Here is a 16,667-nt window from a genome sequence, read left to right as displayed (position 1 = left end):
AGGACTCCAGGCATACACCACCATGCCTGGCTACTTTTTCGATTTTGTAGAGACGGAGGTCTCATTATGTTTCCCAGGCTGGTTTCAAACTCCTGGCCTCAAGCAATCCTCCCACCTCTGCCTCCCAAACTGCAGGAATTACAGGCATGAGCCACCACACCCAGCCTAAACATAAGATAGTTTTGATGATTGAGAAAGCACTTCCTTCTTCTTTCATGAGACGTTCATTGAGCACCTACTGAGCACTCTGCTCCTTGCTGAGATATAAGGATGAGTAAAAGTTATTCCTTGCCCTTGATGTTCTTAGTTTAGTAAGGGAGATGAGAACCTTAACAGATCATTACTCAGAGAGACTGTGTGTGCAGGGATTAAGAAGGAAGGCCCTGCCTGGGCATGGTGGCTTATGTCTGTAATCCCAGCACTTTGAGGGGCTGAAGTGGGTGGATCACCTGAGGTCAGAAGTTCGAGACCAGCCCGACCAACATGGAGAAACTCTGTCTCTACTAAAAATACAAAATTAGCTGGGCGTGGTGGCACATGCCTGTAATCTCAGCTACTTGGGAGACTGAGGCAGGAGAATCGCTGGAACCCAGGAGCCAGAAGTTGCAGTGAACCGAGATCATGCCATTGTACTCCAGCCTGGGCAACAAGAGCGAAACTCAAATCTCAAAAAAATAAAAAATCTCTCAGAAAAATAAAAAGAGGCCCTGAGGCCCTGAGGTCAGACAGACCCAGATGTTTAGTCTGGTCTTCACCACTTTTTGCTAAGTGCCAAAGCTCTCTTAGCCTCGTAGAAATAATAACAGTACCTCCCAGGATTCTTGTGAGAATGAAATGTGACAATGCATGTGAAGTTGCTTAGCATTGTACTGTACTTAACAAGTACTCAGGAAATGCTGAGTATTACTATATGTGTTAAGTGCTATTTACATAATTAGACGTGGTTGGTACTTGCTTCCTTTGAGTGGAATTAGGTCAACTGGTTTTAATTATAAGCAACAGGCCAGGCATGGTGTCTCACGCCTGTAATCCCAGCACTCTGGGAGGCCGAGGCAGGTGGATCACCTGAGGTCGAGAGTTTGAGACCAGCCTGGCCAACATGGCGAAACCTCGTCTCTACTAAAAATACAAAATTAGCCAAGTGGGGTGGCACATGCTTGTTTTCCCAGCTACTCCGGAGGCTGAGACAAGAGAATCGCATGAACCCTGGAGGTGGAGGTTGCAGTGAACCGAGATCATGCCACTGCACTCCAGCCTGGGCAACATTGCAAGAGACTCTGTCTCAAAAAAAAAAAAAAAATTATAAGCAACACATGACAGTGACAATGGTTTATAGTGAACTTGTTTGCTCCTCATACCAGTTTAGAGAAAAATCTCATCATCTTTTCCTAGAAATGGGACCTGTTGTCAGTCAGAAGTGCTGGTCCAAGGAAGTGGCTGAACAGATTGAACACACCTCTCAAGAGTGGGGCTGGCTTTTCTAGGTCCTCAACATTCTTTTAATGCTTTTCGTTAAAAAAAAAAAAAAAAAGGGGGGAGGCGGGGGACTGAAATGGGAACTAATGGATTTGATGATAATCAAGAACTAAAATTCTCTTCTCCAGTTCACATTTGTCTTCTCAGACAAAATAGTTATTGCCAAGATGCCCAGGCACATGAATGCCTTTATCAAAACCTACTGAATAGTCTTTCCTTCAATAAATACTATTGAGCCCTACAGTTTGCCAGGCACTGTGCTAGGCTCTGGGAGTATGAAGGTAAGCAAAACCACAGGCTGGTGACAGAGACAGACATTCATGAAATAAGCCTCCACATACATAGTAACAGTTGCTGTAAGTGAGGAGCTTAGAGCAGGGACCCTGATTTAGGCTGGGGCATAGGTTTTTGGAGGCAGGGAAGAGTTCATTTAGGGAAGTAACATCTAAAAGTACCACTTACCCTTTAGAAGAGCTGGTGATTTTCTCTTTAATTCCAAAACCACCAGCAAGTTTAGGAGATAAAAGCTTAGTCAAATAAATTTTTGGTTACTATATGGAAAATGCCATGTTGATATAAATTATTTATTCTATCACCCAGCTGTATTGATAACATTAAACATGGCCTCTCCATTTGTTATTGTGCCCCAATGTGACTCTCATTTGATTAACTATTCAAAATAAAACCATCCACCTTTAGAATGATTTTATCCCTATTAACACACACATATAAATGCATACTTAATTACAGTTCTTTACATACAACAAACAAGTTGGGAAAAATTTAGGTGGTAAAATGAAATGGTTTCTTTCTTGTCTGGGAGAGACTCCTTGTTCTGGAATGATATTTCATAGATAAATATGGTGTTTCTCCATGGTCTTCCTTCTGGGTTTTTGGTAGTTGAATGGGGAAGGGTGTATTTCAGCACACACTGAAAACTGCTTGTCTTGTAGGAAGGATTATAATACACCAAACAGGCCAGGCACAGTGGCTCATGCCTGTAATCCCAGCACTTTGGGAGGCCGAGGCGGGCAGATCACCTGAGGTTGGGAGTTCGAGACCAGCCTGACCAACATGGAGAAACCCCCGTGTCTACTAAAAATACAAAATTAGCCGGGCATGGTGGCATCTGCCTGTAATCCCAGCTACTAGGGAGGCTGAGGCAGGAGAATCACTTGAACCTGGGAGATAGAGGTTGCAGTGAGCCAAGATCACGCCATTGCACTCCAGCCTGGGCAACAAGAGCGAAACTCCGTCTCAAAAAATAATAATAATAATGATACACCAAACACTGTGTAAAAGTGGCATTTTCACCTCACACCTAAAATCCCACCACTTTGGGAGGCCAAGGCAAGAAGATCACTTGAGCCCAGGAGTTCAAGACCAGCCTAAGCAACATAGTAAGACCCCTGTCTCTACCACAAATTAAAAAAAAACAAAAATTAGCCAGGTGTGGTGGTGTGCACCTGTAGTCCCAGCTACTGGGAAGGCTGAGGTGGGAGGACCACTTGAGCCCAGAAGTTCGAGGCTGCAGTGAGCTATGATTGTGCTAGTGCACTCTAGCCTGGAGACAGACTCTGTTTCCAAAAAAAGAAAGAAACAAAGTCGTATTTCGAGACTTCCTCAGAGATATGTTAGATTTCCCAAAATGCAGTAAGTTAAAAAAAAGTTTAGCTAGTTTAACTTGTTATTTGAACATTTACAAGAATATTCACACATCTTTCAGCCTCAAATAAATAAAAGATTGATTTTTGAAAATAGAGACCTATTTTCTAGATATGGTAAATGGAATCTGCTCAGAATCACTGGATGCTCTTTACTAATTTCCCAAATTATGACCACTTCTTTTTACTTGTTTCTCAAGCAATCAGTAAATGATATATTCATCAAACTTAAGAGAGTAAACAAAATATATCTCTTCCTAAGAAAAACAACTGATTGCTTCTTTAGCCAGTTGGATTACAGCAGGTCAGTGAGATCATAGCAAGTAGCCTGATTATGTTGTACTGATATTCATCACAAGAAATGAACTCATCTACACAAATCTTTTGCTGCAAAATAAATTAACTCCTTTGGTGGAACATTATCACAAGATCAGAATGTGCCACTTTGTCAAGGACGGAATGAACACAGCGTAGCTTTACTGTAACAGCAGGAAACCATTATTTTGTGGCTCACAGCAGTCTTTCAGTTGATGTTTTCTCTCAGGATGAAACCCAGATCCAAAATGCCATCAAAAGTACCCACAAACTGGGTGTGGTGGCTCATGCCTGTAACCCCCGCTACTCTGGAGGCTGAGGGCAGAGGAATTGCTTGAACCCGGGAGGCTGAGGTCGCAGTGAGCTGAGATCATGCCACTGCACTCTGGCCTGGGTGACAGAGCGAGACTCTGTCTCAAAAAAAAAAAAAAAAAAAAAAAAAGACAAAAACACAAAACAGTAACCACAAATGAGCTCTCTGATTAGAGCCATTGATCATTAAATTAGCTAGAAGCCCAAGAATTTGCAATGTTTCAGCAAAGTCATGTAAGTCATGTGAAATATTTCATAATACAATGTAATGAAAGAATCAAGTAAAGTCATAACAATGATATTGCACTTTTTTTTTTTTTTTTTTGAGACGGAGTCTCACCGTGTCGCCCAGGCTGGAGTGCAGTGGCGCGATCTCGGCTCACTGTAAGCTCCGCCTCCCGGGTTCACACCATTCTCCTGCCTCAGCCTCCCGAGTAGCTGGGACTACAGACGCCCGCCACCACGCCCGGCTAATTTTTTGTATTTTTAGTAAAGACGGTTTCACCATGTTAGCCAGGATGGTCTCGATCTCCTAACCTCGTGATCCGCCCGCCTCGGCCTCCCAAAGTGCTGGGATTACAGGCGTGAGCCACTGCGCCCGGCCTGATATTGCACATTTATTGAGCTCTTACTATGATCCAGACACTGTGCTATGCCCTAACATATATTATCTTTTGTCATTCATACAATAAACCTAGAACACTTTACTCATGGTTTCTTCCCCAGTTCCCTAGATCCTCGATGAAGGAACAGGAACTGATTGTACCAAAACATTTATATGGTAAGCTTGATCAATGTATTTGATTCAGTATCTATGCTGGGCTGAGAAAAACATGCAAAGCGGTACCTACAAATAAGAAAACAGGAACTAATCTGGACATGGTGGCACATGCCTGGAGTCCCAGCTACTTGGGAGGCTGAGGCTTCCCACGACCGCCCCTCACATTAATTAGTTCGGTAGATCAGGTCGGAGAACTCGGGGAAATGGCGTACTTACGAAACTGCAGGTTTACTACAAGGGCCAGAACTCAAGAAGAGCCGGATGGAAGCGATGCACGGGACAAGGTCTGTGGGAAGGGGCGCGGAGCTTCCATGCCCTCTGGGCGCGCCACCATTTCCAGGACCTCCGTGTGTTCACCAGACCGGAAGCTCTGGTTTTTACGCAGGCTCATTACTTAGTCATGATTGATTAAACCACTGGCCATTGAAAATTAATGCAATCTCCAGCCCCCAGTCCTCTCCTGGAGGTGGAAGTTGTAAGTTGGGAAGTGGGCTGTGGACACGATTTGTAATGAATGCAAGACACCGGTGTTGGGCTGCTTTTTTTTTTTTTTTTTTTTTGAGACAGAGTCTCGCGCTTTTCGCCCAGGCTGGAGTGCAATGGCGCGATCTTGGCTCACTGCAAACACCTCCCGGGTTCAAGCGATTCTCCTGCCTCAGCCTCAGCCTCCCGAGTAGCTGGGATTACAGACATGCGCCACCCTGCCCGGCTATTTTTTTTTTTTTTTTTTTTTTTTTTGTAGTTTTAGAAGAGACGGGGTTTCACCATGTTGGTCAGGCTGGTCTTGAACTCCTGACCTCAAATGATCCGCCCGCCTCGGCCTCCCAAAGTGCTGGGATTACAGTTGTGAGCCACCGTGCCCGGCCTGGGCTCTTTCAAACGGAGCAAGGTTCAAGTTTGTGCCTACAAAGGGGGACAAAACACGGTTATCTAGGAGGGAGAAGGTGGATCTGGTAGCAAGAAAGAACTAGGGTGGAAGGTGAGTTTGGGAGGTGTCCACAATAGGAAAGGAAACGCGCTGGAGTGGGTGCAGTGGATGGAGGGGTGACAGGCTTTGAGGGGCTGGCAGCGTCTGAGGTCTACAGTGCCGCGTGGACCGAGGCACTGAGAGGAGCAGAGTTTTCCTCTTTTGTAGTAAGGTAAGCTGGCCGCCTGACCTGGGTGGGTTGAAACCCAGCCCCCCGCCGCTGCCACCACCCACCTCCCCCATCCCCACCCGAATGAGGCGGGCGCCCTGGGCGAATAGCTATGACGCCATCCAGCTTTAACCAGCCTAGTGCGGAACGTGGTGGCGCGCCTGCAGCCCCAGCTACTCAGGAGGCTGAAGCAGGAGAATTGCTTGAGCCCAGGAGGTTGGAACTGCAGTGAACCATTGTTGCGCCACTGCACTCCAGTCTGGGCAACTGAGTCTAGCAACTGTCTTTTAAAAACAAAGGGAAAACACACACACAAAACCAAGGCTGTGATCCTATGATCTTTAGCCAATCTGACTCCACCCCTTTTCAAACAGTCTAAAGATTATTTAAAAAAATATATTTCATACCGTTCTCTCTCTATACCCTCCGTGTCACCCCATCCCTTCAAAAAACTTAGTAGAACCTAACAGAACCTTAGGGTTTCAGTGCTTACTGAACTTTAGACATCAACAAGTCCAATCACGTGTGATGTCTGATTTCCTGCTTAAAACCCTTCACTTTATGGTTGCATCATTAAACATCTCCAAGTATGAGAAATGTACCACCCTCTGACATAGCTTTACAGTAGAATGAAAGCTCCATAAGTTGTGTGTCCTACTCTCTCTCCAGGGCCTAGAATACATAGTAGGTGCTGAATAAATAATTCATTTAATTTGGTTTTTAAATGTTTAACTACTATAATCTTTAGGAAATTCTGCCTTACATTGAGCTAACATTAGCGTCCCTCAATTTTTTGAAGCCAGTTTGAACCTCTTCCAAATGCCAGCCCTTGGGCATTTGAAAAAATTGTTACCCTGCTCTTTCTTTTCCAGGATAAATAGCTTCCACCAGTTTGCTCAATGCTCCTCACATGATATAGTTTCTCTCCATCCGGTTCCCTCTCCTCTGGACATATTTCAGTTTATCATTGTTTCTCTTAAACTGTAATTCCCAGAAAAGAACACAGTACCCCTAGGTGCTGTCTGATCAGTTCAAGTAGAATTGGATAAACACTCCCCCAATTCTATTAAGACAGCCCAAGGGCAAAGTTACTTTGGTTTTTTTTTTAGCTGTCTCATCCCGTTGTTGACTCACATTGAGCTCAAGGTCAAGCAGAAAGGTTGTGTTTGGGCAGAAATTTAGGTTGTTTAAATCACAGAACAGGTCATCACAGGGCACTAATTGTGATGCCCTTGGTGAATGGTGTGTGTTCAAAGGAAATGTACATGAAAAGTGGTTGTGTGGGACCCTGCTGGGGTACACTACATTTACTTGCTTTTCATGGTGAAAAGGCACTACATAAGCCATTAGTCAATATTACATATCTCTTTAATGTAGAATTATTAAATCCATTTTAAGGAAATAATTCAGGGCCTGTAATTTCTGCCTAGACACATTGTCTGCTAGGAAAACCTGTTGGAGAAGATTATTTGCTTTGCTTGGCAACTGGCATAAAGTTCAGTGCAGGTGTTGCTTAACAAGTGAATGCTGACCAGGCAGGGTGGCTCACACCTATAATCCCAGCACTTTGGGAGGATTACTTGAGGTCAGAAGTTTGAGATCAGACTGGCCAACGTGGTAAAACCCCATCGCTACAAAAAATACAAAAATTAGCCAGGAGTGGTGGCGGGTGCCTGTAATCTCTGTTACTCAGGGGGCTACGGTGGCAGGATCCCTTGAGTCCAGGAGTTTGAAGTTGCAATTAGCTATGATTGTGCCCCTACACTCCAACATGGGAGAAAGAGTGAGACCCTACCTCTAAAAAATAATAATAAAAATAAAACGAAAGAAAGAAAGAAAAGGAAAAAACATGCTTTGTCTGATTTTGCCTTGTTAGAGAAAATCTGTGATGAGAACAAAAGATACAGGAAATTTTTCTAAAAGTAGAATTTTTAAAACAAAATTTTCTTGTATCAGATGGTTTTTTATTGTGTTCCTTCCAAGTTCCTTGTCAGAAATAAACTGCCTATTAGGTACGATGGCACATGCCTGTAATCCCAGCTACTCCAGAGGCTGAAAGGGAGGATCTCTTGGGGCCAGGAGTTCTAGTGCAGCCTGGGCAACATAGCAAGATCCCATCTCTATAAAAATAAAAAAGAAACATAAAAAGGAAAAGTGCTTGTGTTGTGTTTCAGTGAAGGTATATTGTATTACTGGTATCAGTGTCAAGATATTTTGTGACTGTTTCCTTGAATTTGAATACCTAAGATGTACTTGGCTTTTGAATTGTCTTAAGTATTGAGACCATAGACAGTGCAGATATGTGCCTATATCCATCCTTTCTATGACCCACCATTCTTTTTCTGTTGTTGTTTTTTTTTTTTTTTTTTTTTTTTGGTGAGACAGAGATTTACTGTTGTTGCCCAGGCTGGAGTGCAATGGCGCCATCTCGGCTCACCACATCCTCCGCCTCCCAGGTTCAAGCGATTCTCCTGCCTCAGCCTCCCGAGCAGCTGGGATTACAGGCATGTGTTACCAGGCCTGGCTAATTTTGTATTTTTAGTAGAGACGGGGTTTCACTGTGTTGCCCAGGCTGATCTCGAACTCCTGACCTCAGGTGATCCACCCGCCTCAGCCTCCCAAAGTGCTGGGATTACAGGCATGAGCCACTGCGCCTGGCCAACCCACCATTCTTAAATGGCCTTTAGAAGGTCACTTTCATTTCCCTCAAATACCAGACCTTTGTTTCTGGGACAAGGTGATTAATATCAACTATGAAAGAAAGATTAAGTAAATTAAAATGACTTACTATACAGCTATTGGTATATACTCTTCGTGTCCAGAAGCAATTTACAATATGTCAAGAAGTGTCTCTAAAGTGGTTCTTGCCCTCTCATTTCTACCACTGGTTAGAGAATCGGTATGTGGAAAAGATGTCATAGGGCCGGGCACGGTGTCTCACGCCTGTAATCCCAGCACTTTGGGAGGGCGAGGCAGGTGGATCACCTGAGACCAGCCTGGCCAACATGGCAAAACCCCATCTCTACTAAAAATACAAAAATTAGCCAGATATGGTGGTGGGTGCCTGTAATCCTGGCTACTTGGGAGGGTGAGGCAGGAGAATCGCTTGAACCCAGGAGGCAGAGGTTGCAGTGAGCTGAGATTGAGCCACTGCACTCCAGCCTGGGAGACAGAGTGAAAGGCTCCACTTTGGGGGAAAAAAAAATGCTGTAATACAAAATAGGCTAAGAATAAAGAAAAGGGCGCTTAAAATATGTTTTCTATTTTAAGGTCATGTATTTTACCATTGAACCAGGATCTTTTCCCTTCCCTCCTTTGCCTCTTTCCCTCCCGGCATTCTTTCTTGCGCATGTGCTCGCACTCATGCTCTCTCTCTCTCTCTCTCCTCTTTCTCTCTCTTTCTTTAGATGAGACAGAGTCTCGCTCTGTTGCCCAGGCTGGAGTGCAGTAGTGCAATCTTGGCTCACTGCAACCTCCACCTCCGAGGCTCAAGCAATTCTCTTGCCTCAGCCTCCGAGTAGCTGGGATTATAGGCATGTGCCACCAAGCCCAGCTAATTTTGTGTATTTTTAGTGGAGATGGGGTTTCACCATGTTGGCCAGGCTGGTCTCGAACTCCTGGTCTCAAGTAATCTGCCCACCTGGGCCTCCCAAAGTGCTGGGATTACAGGTGTGAGCCATTGCACCCAGCCTCTCTCTCTCTCAAGGAAAAAAGAGGAGAAAAGAAAAGGGGGTTTGGGCTACATGCACAAATGCTCTCTCTCTCCCTGCATGCTAGTTACATGAACTTAAATATGAAGAACTAGTCGGGAAGTGGAAATTCTGTTTCTTCTAAAATTCTACAGCTGTTCTGGGCACTGCTGATGTTTATAACCTTCTCTCACAGATGTTACATTTTATGAACTGTGACTCATTAGGGTGGTTCTAGCATCTTTAGATGGACAGAAATCCCCAAAGGCAGGATGATTACATAAGTCTGCTTCACTCAAAATCTGAAATATTTGAATAGAATATTTCCTGGGGGAAAGAAAAAGCAGTGAGACTTTGCCATACTTTCACGAATCGGAAACACTAATAATTTCAGTTGGTTCTTTTCTGTGGGAGGAATGAGGGAGGTACAATATTCTTGTTTGGGAAGGTTTTGTTTTCATTTGCAGAATGTTTTTAATTTGTGTAGGCTTTTTGGTTTGGACCTTGATCTATATTTTTGTTCCAATGTGCAAAAAACCATTTACTGGAAGACATTGTTTGAATGTCCACTCTGTGCAAGGGGCCGGATTTGGTGCTAGTTTGAGGCATGGAGAGTAATAAAAGAGCTAGAATATACGGTGCTGCCATCTTTGAGCTTCTCAGCTAGAAAACACCAGGGGCCGAATCATAAAAATTTAGAATTAGATGTCACCTGTATTTTCCACATGAGACACCTGGGGTCCCAACTGGGCCACTGACCCACCCAAAGTTACATACTAGTGATATTCAGAGCTACATTTTAGAACCATCTCTCCTAAGTTCCAATGCTTTTTCAGCACACAGGACTGCCTAATATCCACGGACTTAAACAGGATCAAGTGTTATGGCAGGTCAGAACTAGGATAAGGCAATTGAGGCAAAATTTAACAGGGCACCAAAAGCCTCAGTAATTAAAATTAATGGAAAATAATCCATGATTAACAAAATATCAAAATTTTAAACAAAGACAAGGTCCTACCCTGCTCTTCCATAACCCAGCTTCACCTGTCTCACCCTAATCTCAGCCCTCCATCATACAATCTGAACTTTTGGGTGGATCAAGGGGGAAAACCAACATGGAAAATATTCCACTGGCTGGAATCCCTGAATGTGTAGAGTGAGCTGTCCAGGTGTTTGAAGATGGATCACAAACCTTTGTGCACAATAGTGTATTGAGAGAAAATGGCTCTCATTTGTTTTAATTAAAAAGTGATGGCAGTTTTGAGGGTAAAACTACAAAAAGAAAATGAGACTGGGTTGAGCATCGTGGCTCATACCTGTAGTCCCTGCACTTTGGGAGGCCGAGGTGGAAGGATTGCTTGAGCTCAAGAGTTCTAGACCAGCCTGGGCAACATAGCAAGACACCATCTCTACAAAAAAATTTTTTAAAATTACAATGAAACTGAAGAGTAAAGGGGAAACTCAAGATGTGACAGTGGGTCATAACCTCTACAGGGCACTGCTCCCATAATGAACCCCATTCCATTCAAGAGCACTGCTAGGCAGAGCACAAAATGGAATCCCCAGAACCCTACAAAGGGATTTAGTTGGAGGGCTTTGATTACAGCAAGATACTGGGTTAAAATTTTTCTTTCCCTGTTTGATCTTCTTCTTTCTCATCCATGTCCTGTGCCTGAAGTGTTAACCAGCACCTGGATTTGCACCGTTTGAAAGTACCCTTGCCCTTAGAAAACGTAGAAGAAAAAAACCTAGAAGCAATCACACTGGGTCCCAGAAGAAAGGACAGGCGCTTAGACAAATGCAGTACTACAGGTTCACATAGGAGTCCTACAGGTCACCAAGAGAGACTGAAAGGGCATTTGGGACTTAACCAGCTCTGGAGCAGTAAAGAATATGCATTTGGGCCGGGCGCAGTGGCTCACGCCTGTAATCCCAGCACTTTGGGAGGCCGAGGCAGGCAGATCACGAGGTCAAGAGATTGAGACCAGCCTGGCCAATATGGTGAAACCCCGTCTCTACTAAAAATACAAAAATTAGTTAGGCATGGTGGCACGCACCTGTAGTCCCAGCTACTCCGATGGCTGAGGCAGTAGAAATCACTTGAACCCAGGAGGTGGAGGTTGAAGTGCGCCGAGATCACACCACTGCACTCCAGCCAGGGTGACAGAGAAAGACTTGGTCTAAAAAACAAACCAAAAAAGAATATGCATTTGCCTGAGTGTCCTCTCTTCATTTATTCCTCAGAATCCAGCTGCCAGAGGCTGGATGAGGGTTGGTTTACGTCTGGTAATTTGGTTCTTGTAAAGTCATCCTGCAGTGACTTTAACAACAGAGTCAGAACCAGCCCGAGGAACAGAGCAGACCCTGGGCAAATGTGGACTTCTGACGTAGTACTAAAATAAAGCTATGATAAAAGCTCAAAATTAAAAACTGTTCTTATACACTGGCTGCTCCACTGGGCCTGGAGGTGGAGGTGAGAAGAGGGGAGTGGTGAGGAAGCGTCTAAGAAAGAACCAAAGTCGCTTTCTTTTCCATGCATCATTCTGGGCTTCCTCCTATCAAGTCATCCTCCTCTGCAGGGAAGAATGGTTTATTTTGTGTTTTGTTTTGTTTTTTCATTCAGCCACAGGTGCAGCTCTAGAAAAGGAATGTAGATTTATTCTCTAAATTCAGCATCGCTCTCTCCTATTTATTTATTTATTTATTTATTTATTTATTTTTATTTTTTTTTTTTTGAGACAGAGTCTCGCTCTGTCGCCTAGGCTGGAATGCAGTGGTGTGATCTTGGCTCACTGCAACCTGTGCCTCCAGGGTTCCAGCGATTCTCCTGCCTCGACCTCCAAGTAGCTCGGATTACAGGCGTGTGCCACCACGCTCGGCTAATTTTTGTATTTTTAGTAGAGATAGGGTTTCACTGTGTTTGCCAGGCTGGTCTCAAACTCCTGAACTCAAGTGATCCGCCCACCTCGGCCTCCCAAAGTGCTGGGATTACAGGCATGAGCCACCATGCGTGGTCTGGTTTAAGCACTTTTGAAGAAGGATTCTTGTGCCCCAAATGCCTGGTGGTTAAGAACATAGGCATTTACCAATTTAGATAAGGATGCTAACCATGCCACTGAATAGTTTTTGGGGTTTTGTTTGTTTGTTTGTTTTTGAGATGGAGTTTCGCTCCTGTTGCCCAGGTTGGAGTGCAATGGCGTGATCTCGGCTCACCACAACCTCCGCCTCCCGGGTTCAAGCGATTCTTCTGCCTCAGCCTCCCGAGTGGCTGGGATTATAGGCATGTGCCACCACTCCCAGCTAATTTTGTATTTTTAGTAGAGATGGAGTTTCCCTATGTTGGTCAGGCTGGTCTCGAACTCCCGACCTCAGGTGATCTGCCTGCCTCAGCCTCCCAAAGTGCTGGGATTATAGGCGTGAGCCACTGTGCCTGGACTCTGAAGAGTTTTTATAAATTCTTTAATTTTCTTGATCTTCAGCTTCCTAATCTGTAAATAGAGAATAAGAGCTCAAAAATGATATCCATTATCATAGAGTCTTGCCCTTGCAGGATGATGTGAAAAGCCCACTTAGTGCATGAGTCAGTGCCTTCTGGAGTATCCCCAGCCAGCAGCATCCAGGCTGTGTTCAAACTCCCTTAGTGCCCACCCAATGCAATGCATTCTGCTTGCTTGCTTGCTTTCTTGGTAGACTTTTAACTTTCTGGATATTAAACAGATGTAACGTCTTGCTTCTCCTATGTCAAAGTTTTCTTGACTATTATGCCAACATTTTCTGCCCTAGCATCTTCAAGTATCTGAAGATAGTCATGAAACTCTTTAAGTTTTCCTTTCTCACTGGTTCCTTAAGCATTCCAACAAAGACTAATTTCAAGTCCCCTCCATCACCCTCCAGAGTTCTTTCTTTTGCACTGCTTTTGTTTTCCAATGGTCTCTCCAATGTCTGTTTTGCAGAACTCGACAAACTGTTCCAAATATAGATTGGCCATGAGAAAATAGTGTTGCAGTTGCTACTTTTGTTTCCATTACCATAAAATAATTTAAAATGTCTATGATGGGTCGGACATGGTGGCTCATGCCTGTAATCCCAGCACTTTGGGAGGCCGAGGCGGGCAGATCACGAGGTCAGGAGATCAAGACCATCCTGGCTAACACAGTGAAACTCTGTCTCTACTAAAAATACAAAAAAAATTAGCCAGGCTTTGTGGCTGGTGCCTGTAGTCCCAGCTACTCGGGAGGCTGAGGCAGGAGAATGGCGTGAACCTGGGAGGCAGAGCTTGCAGTGAGCCAAGATTGTGCCACTGCACTCCAGCCTGGGTGACAGAGCAAGATTCCGTCTCATAAAAAAAAAAAAAAAAAGAAATGTCTATGATGACCCAGTGTGGTGGCTCATGCCTGTAATCCCAACACTTTGGGAGCCTGAGGCGGGCAGATCACTTGAGGCCAGGGGTTCAAGATCAGCCTGGCCGACATGGTGAAACCCTGTCTCTACTAAAAATACAAAAATTAGCCGGGCGTGGCTACTTGGGAGACCGAGGCACAAGAACTGCTTGGACCTGGGAGGTGGAGGTTGCAGTGAGCCATATTACGCCACTGCACTCCAGCCTGGGTGACAGAGCGAAATTCCGTCTCCAAAAAAAAAAAAAAAAAAAGCCCATAACGAATGTCTTAAACCATTAAATCATCATAATAATGAATCTGGCACCCACATTGTTTAGTTGTGATCAACGAGCAAGTCTTTTAACCTGTGCTTTATCTTTTATATCTACATTTTATCCTATACTCCTTTGTATCTCCTCCTAGGAGAAAAAAAGGCAAAAATATTTTCAAGCATAATCTGTACTAATGAAAGGAAGTTCTAGAATTGTCCTCCTCCCCCTCCTTTTGCTGCTCTGTTGAAACAGCATTACTGTTGCTACAAAAACAAGTTTCCCTTCCCTCCCCTTCGCTGAGTTCACGTATTACCTCTCCGGATAATGAACAGTATTGTTTTGTGAAGTGGCTGCAATCTCAATATATTCTACAAGTTCCCTGATTACTGTTCCCTCCCCTTTAGGAGAAAGCCTTCTCTTTCTATAAGAGAGGAAGTATCTTGATGTAAATTAAAATAAGAATACATTGACCACCAATTTAGTTTCCACCCTAAACCGGATATTCTCCCTGGGCTTCTATCAATGTCAGTGACAATGAGTGATTGAGAACCAAAACATCTTCAGTGCCAAATAATGATGAAATAGAAAGCAGAGATACAGGAGTACAAATTTCCACCATGTTCCCCGGTGGAAATTTTGGAAGCCTATCTTGGCCTGCAGAGATTTCAGGTCATGATTAAATATTCTAGTCTCAGACATAGTCATCTTTAGCCTTTAAAAAATTTTTAAACCATGGGTGGTATCTATTTATGAGATGTTTTATAATCTGGTAGGTACCCTGCCATGATGCTTGCTTCCAAAATCAGTTCTTTGTTATGTGACGATACATAACATTGCCCAGAAGACACTAAAGAGGATGCAAGCTTTAGTTCTGACTCTTTATATGGATGAACATATCTGCAACATAAACTAAACATTTCAGATCTCTAACAGCTGTCCATGTACATGCCCTACATGTCCTACATGTCCATGTACATGCCCTGCAAATGTAAAGTTACAGAAGTCCTGTGCCATCAAGGTTTCCAAATTCAGTGCCCATATTTTTCCTGATAAAAAGTTACTTGTATACACAGAAATCTCTTTTTAAGAAAACACAGCTGGGGCCAGGTGCGGTGGCTCACACCTGTAATCCCAGCACCTTGAAAAGCTGAGCCAGGTGGATCACCTGAGGTCAGGATTTCCAGATCAGCCTGGCCAACATGGTGAAACCCCATCTCTACTAAAAATACAAAAGCTAACTGGGCATGGTGGCGGACACCTGTAATCCTAGCTACTCGGGAGGCTGAGGCAAGAGAATCACTTGAACCCAGGAGGCGGAGGTTGCAGTGGGCCAAGATCGTGCCATTGCACTCCAGCCTGGGTGACAGAGCAAGACTTGGTCTCAAAAAAAAAGAAAACACAGTTGGCCCTCCATATCTGTAGTTCTACAGATGAAAAATATTCAGAAGAAAAAAAAAATCAATGGCTGTATCTGTACTAAACATGCCCAGGCTTTTTTTCTTATTGTTATCCCCTAAACAATACAACAACTATTTTTATAGCATTTACATTGTATTAGGTGTTATAAGTACTCTAAAGAGGATTTAAAGTATATGGGATGATATGCATAGGTTATATGAAAATACTATACTATTTTATATCAGGGACTTGAGCATCCTTGGATTTTGGTATGCATGGGAGGTCCTGAAACCAATCTCCTGTGGATACTGAAGGATAACTGTACTAATTTGGAGATTTCTCTCTACTATGATCAAGACTTTCAAATATTACATTGCTGATTACATTACATTGTTACATTGTGATTCTTTCCAAGACTTGAGATAAAGTTTGGGAAGAAGTTACCACTTGTTTCAGTTTATGAAATAGAAAAAAAAAAAGTGGGAGAGCATGAGATAAAGACCTAGACTATATCCTTATAGCAAAGGTAAACAAGGAGTTTTTGTTTTGTTTTGTTTTGTTTTGTTATTGTTTAAGAGACAGGGTTCTCACTATGGTCTTGAAGCCCTGACCTCAAGCAATCCTCCCACCTCAGCCTCCCAAAATGCTAGGATTTCAGACATGAGCCACTACGTCCAACCAAATAAATAGAAAAATAAAAATTAAAATTAAAAAATAATAAAATATAATTGAATCAAAATTCAAATAAAATTTATTTTATAAAATAAAATAATAAAATAAATAATTTTAAAAAATAAATAAAATAAATAATTTTTTTTTTTTAAAAAGAGAACGCCAGTCCCGGTAGCTCATACTTGCAATCCTAGCACATTGGGAGGCTGAGGTGGGCAGATCACTTGAACTCAGGAGTTCGAGACCAGCCTGGGCAACATGGTAAAACCCCATCTCTATTAAAAAATACAAAAAGTAGGCCTGGCGCAGTGGCTCATGCCTGTAATCCCAGCACATTGGGAGGCCGAGGTGGGCAAATCACGAAGTCAGAAGTTCAAGACCAGCCTGGCCAACACAGTGAAACCCCATCTCTACTAAAAAAAATACAAAAAATTAGCCAGGTGTGGTGGTGTGCACCTGTAATCCCAGCTACTCAGGAGGCTGAGGCAGGAGAATAGTGTGAACCCGGGAGGCGGAGGTTGCAGTGAACTGAGATCGCGCCATTGCACTCCAGCCTAGGCGACAGCGCGAGAC

General features: G+C 43.6%; 1 protein-coding gene and 1 long non-coding RNA gene across 9 annotated transcripts in view; one reads left to right on the top strand and one right to left on the bottom strand.

Annotated features, from left to right (window-relative positions):
- The window catches only part of LOC129031972 (uncharacterized), a 67,091-nt gene extending 61,982 nt beyond the window's left edge, over window positions 1–5,109 (bottom strand). Inside the window, exon 1 of the long non-coding RNA XR_008501162.2 lies at window positions 4,765–5,109. This is a non-coding gene — a long non-coding RNA (uncharacterized LOC129031972). The remainder of the gene's footprint in view (window positions 1–4,764) is intronic.
- The window catches only part of CMKLR2 (chemerin chemokine-like receptor 2), a 42,767-nt gene that overhangs the window by 9,530 nt on the left and 16,570 nt on the right, over window positions 1–16,667 (top strand). The gene's annotated exons all lie outside the window — the stretch shown is intronic.

The sequence above is a fragment of the Pongo pygmaeus genome, chromosome 11, assembly GCF_028885625.2.
Source record: "Pongo pygmaeus isolate AG05252 chromosome 11, NHGRI_mPonPyg2-v2.0_pri, whole genome shotgun sequence".
Classification (NCBI taxonomy): Eukaryota; Metazoa; Chordata; class Mammalia; order Primates; family Hominidae; genus Pongo; species Pongo pygmaeus.
The sequence above is the reverse complement of the archived record's forward strand: the minus strand, read 5'-3'. Positions and strand labels throughout refer to the sequence as shown.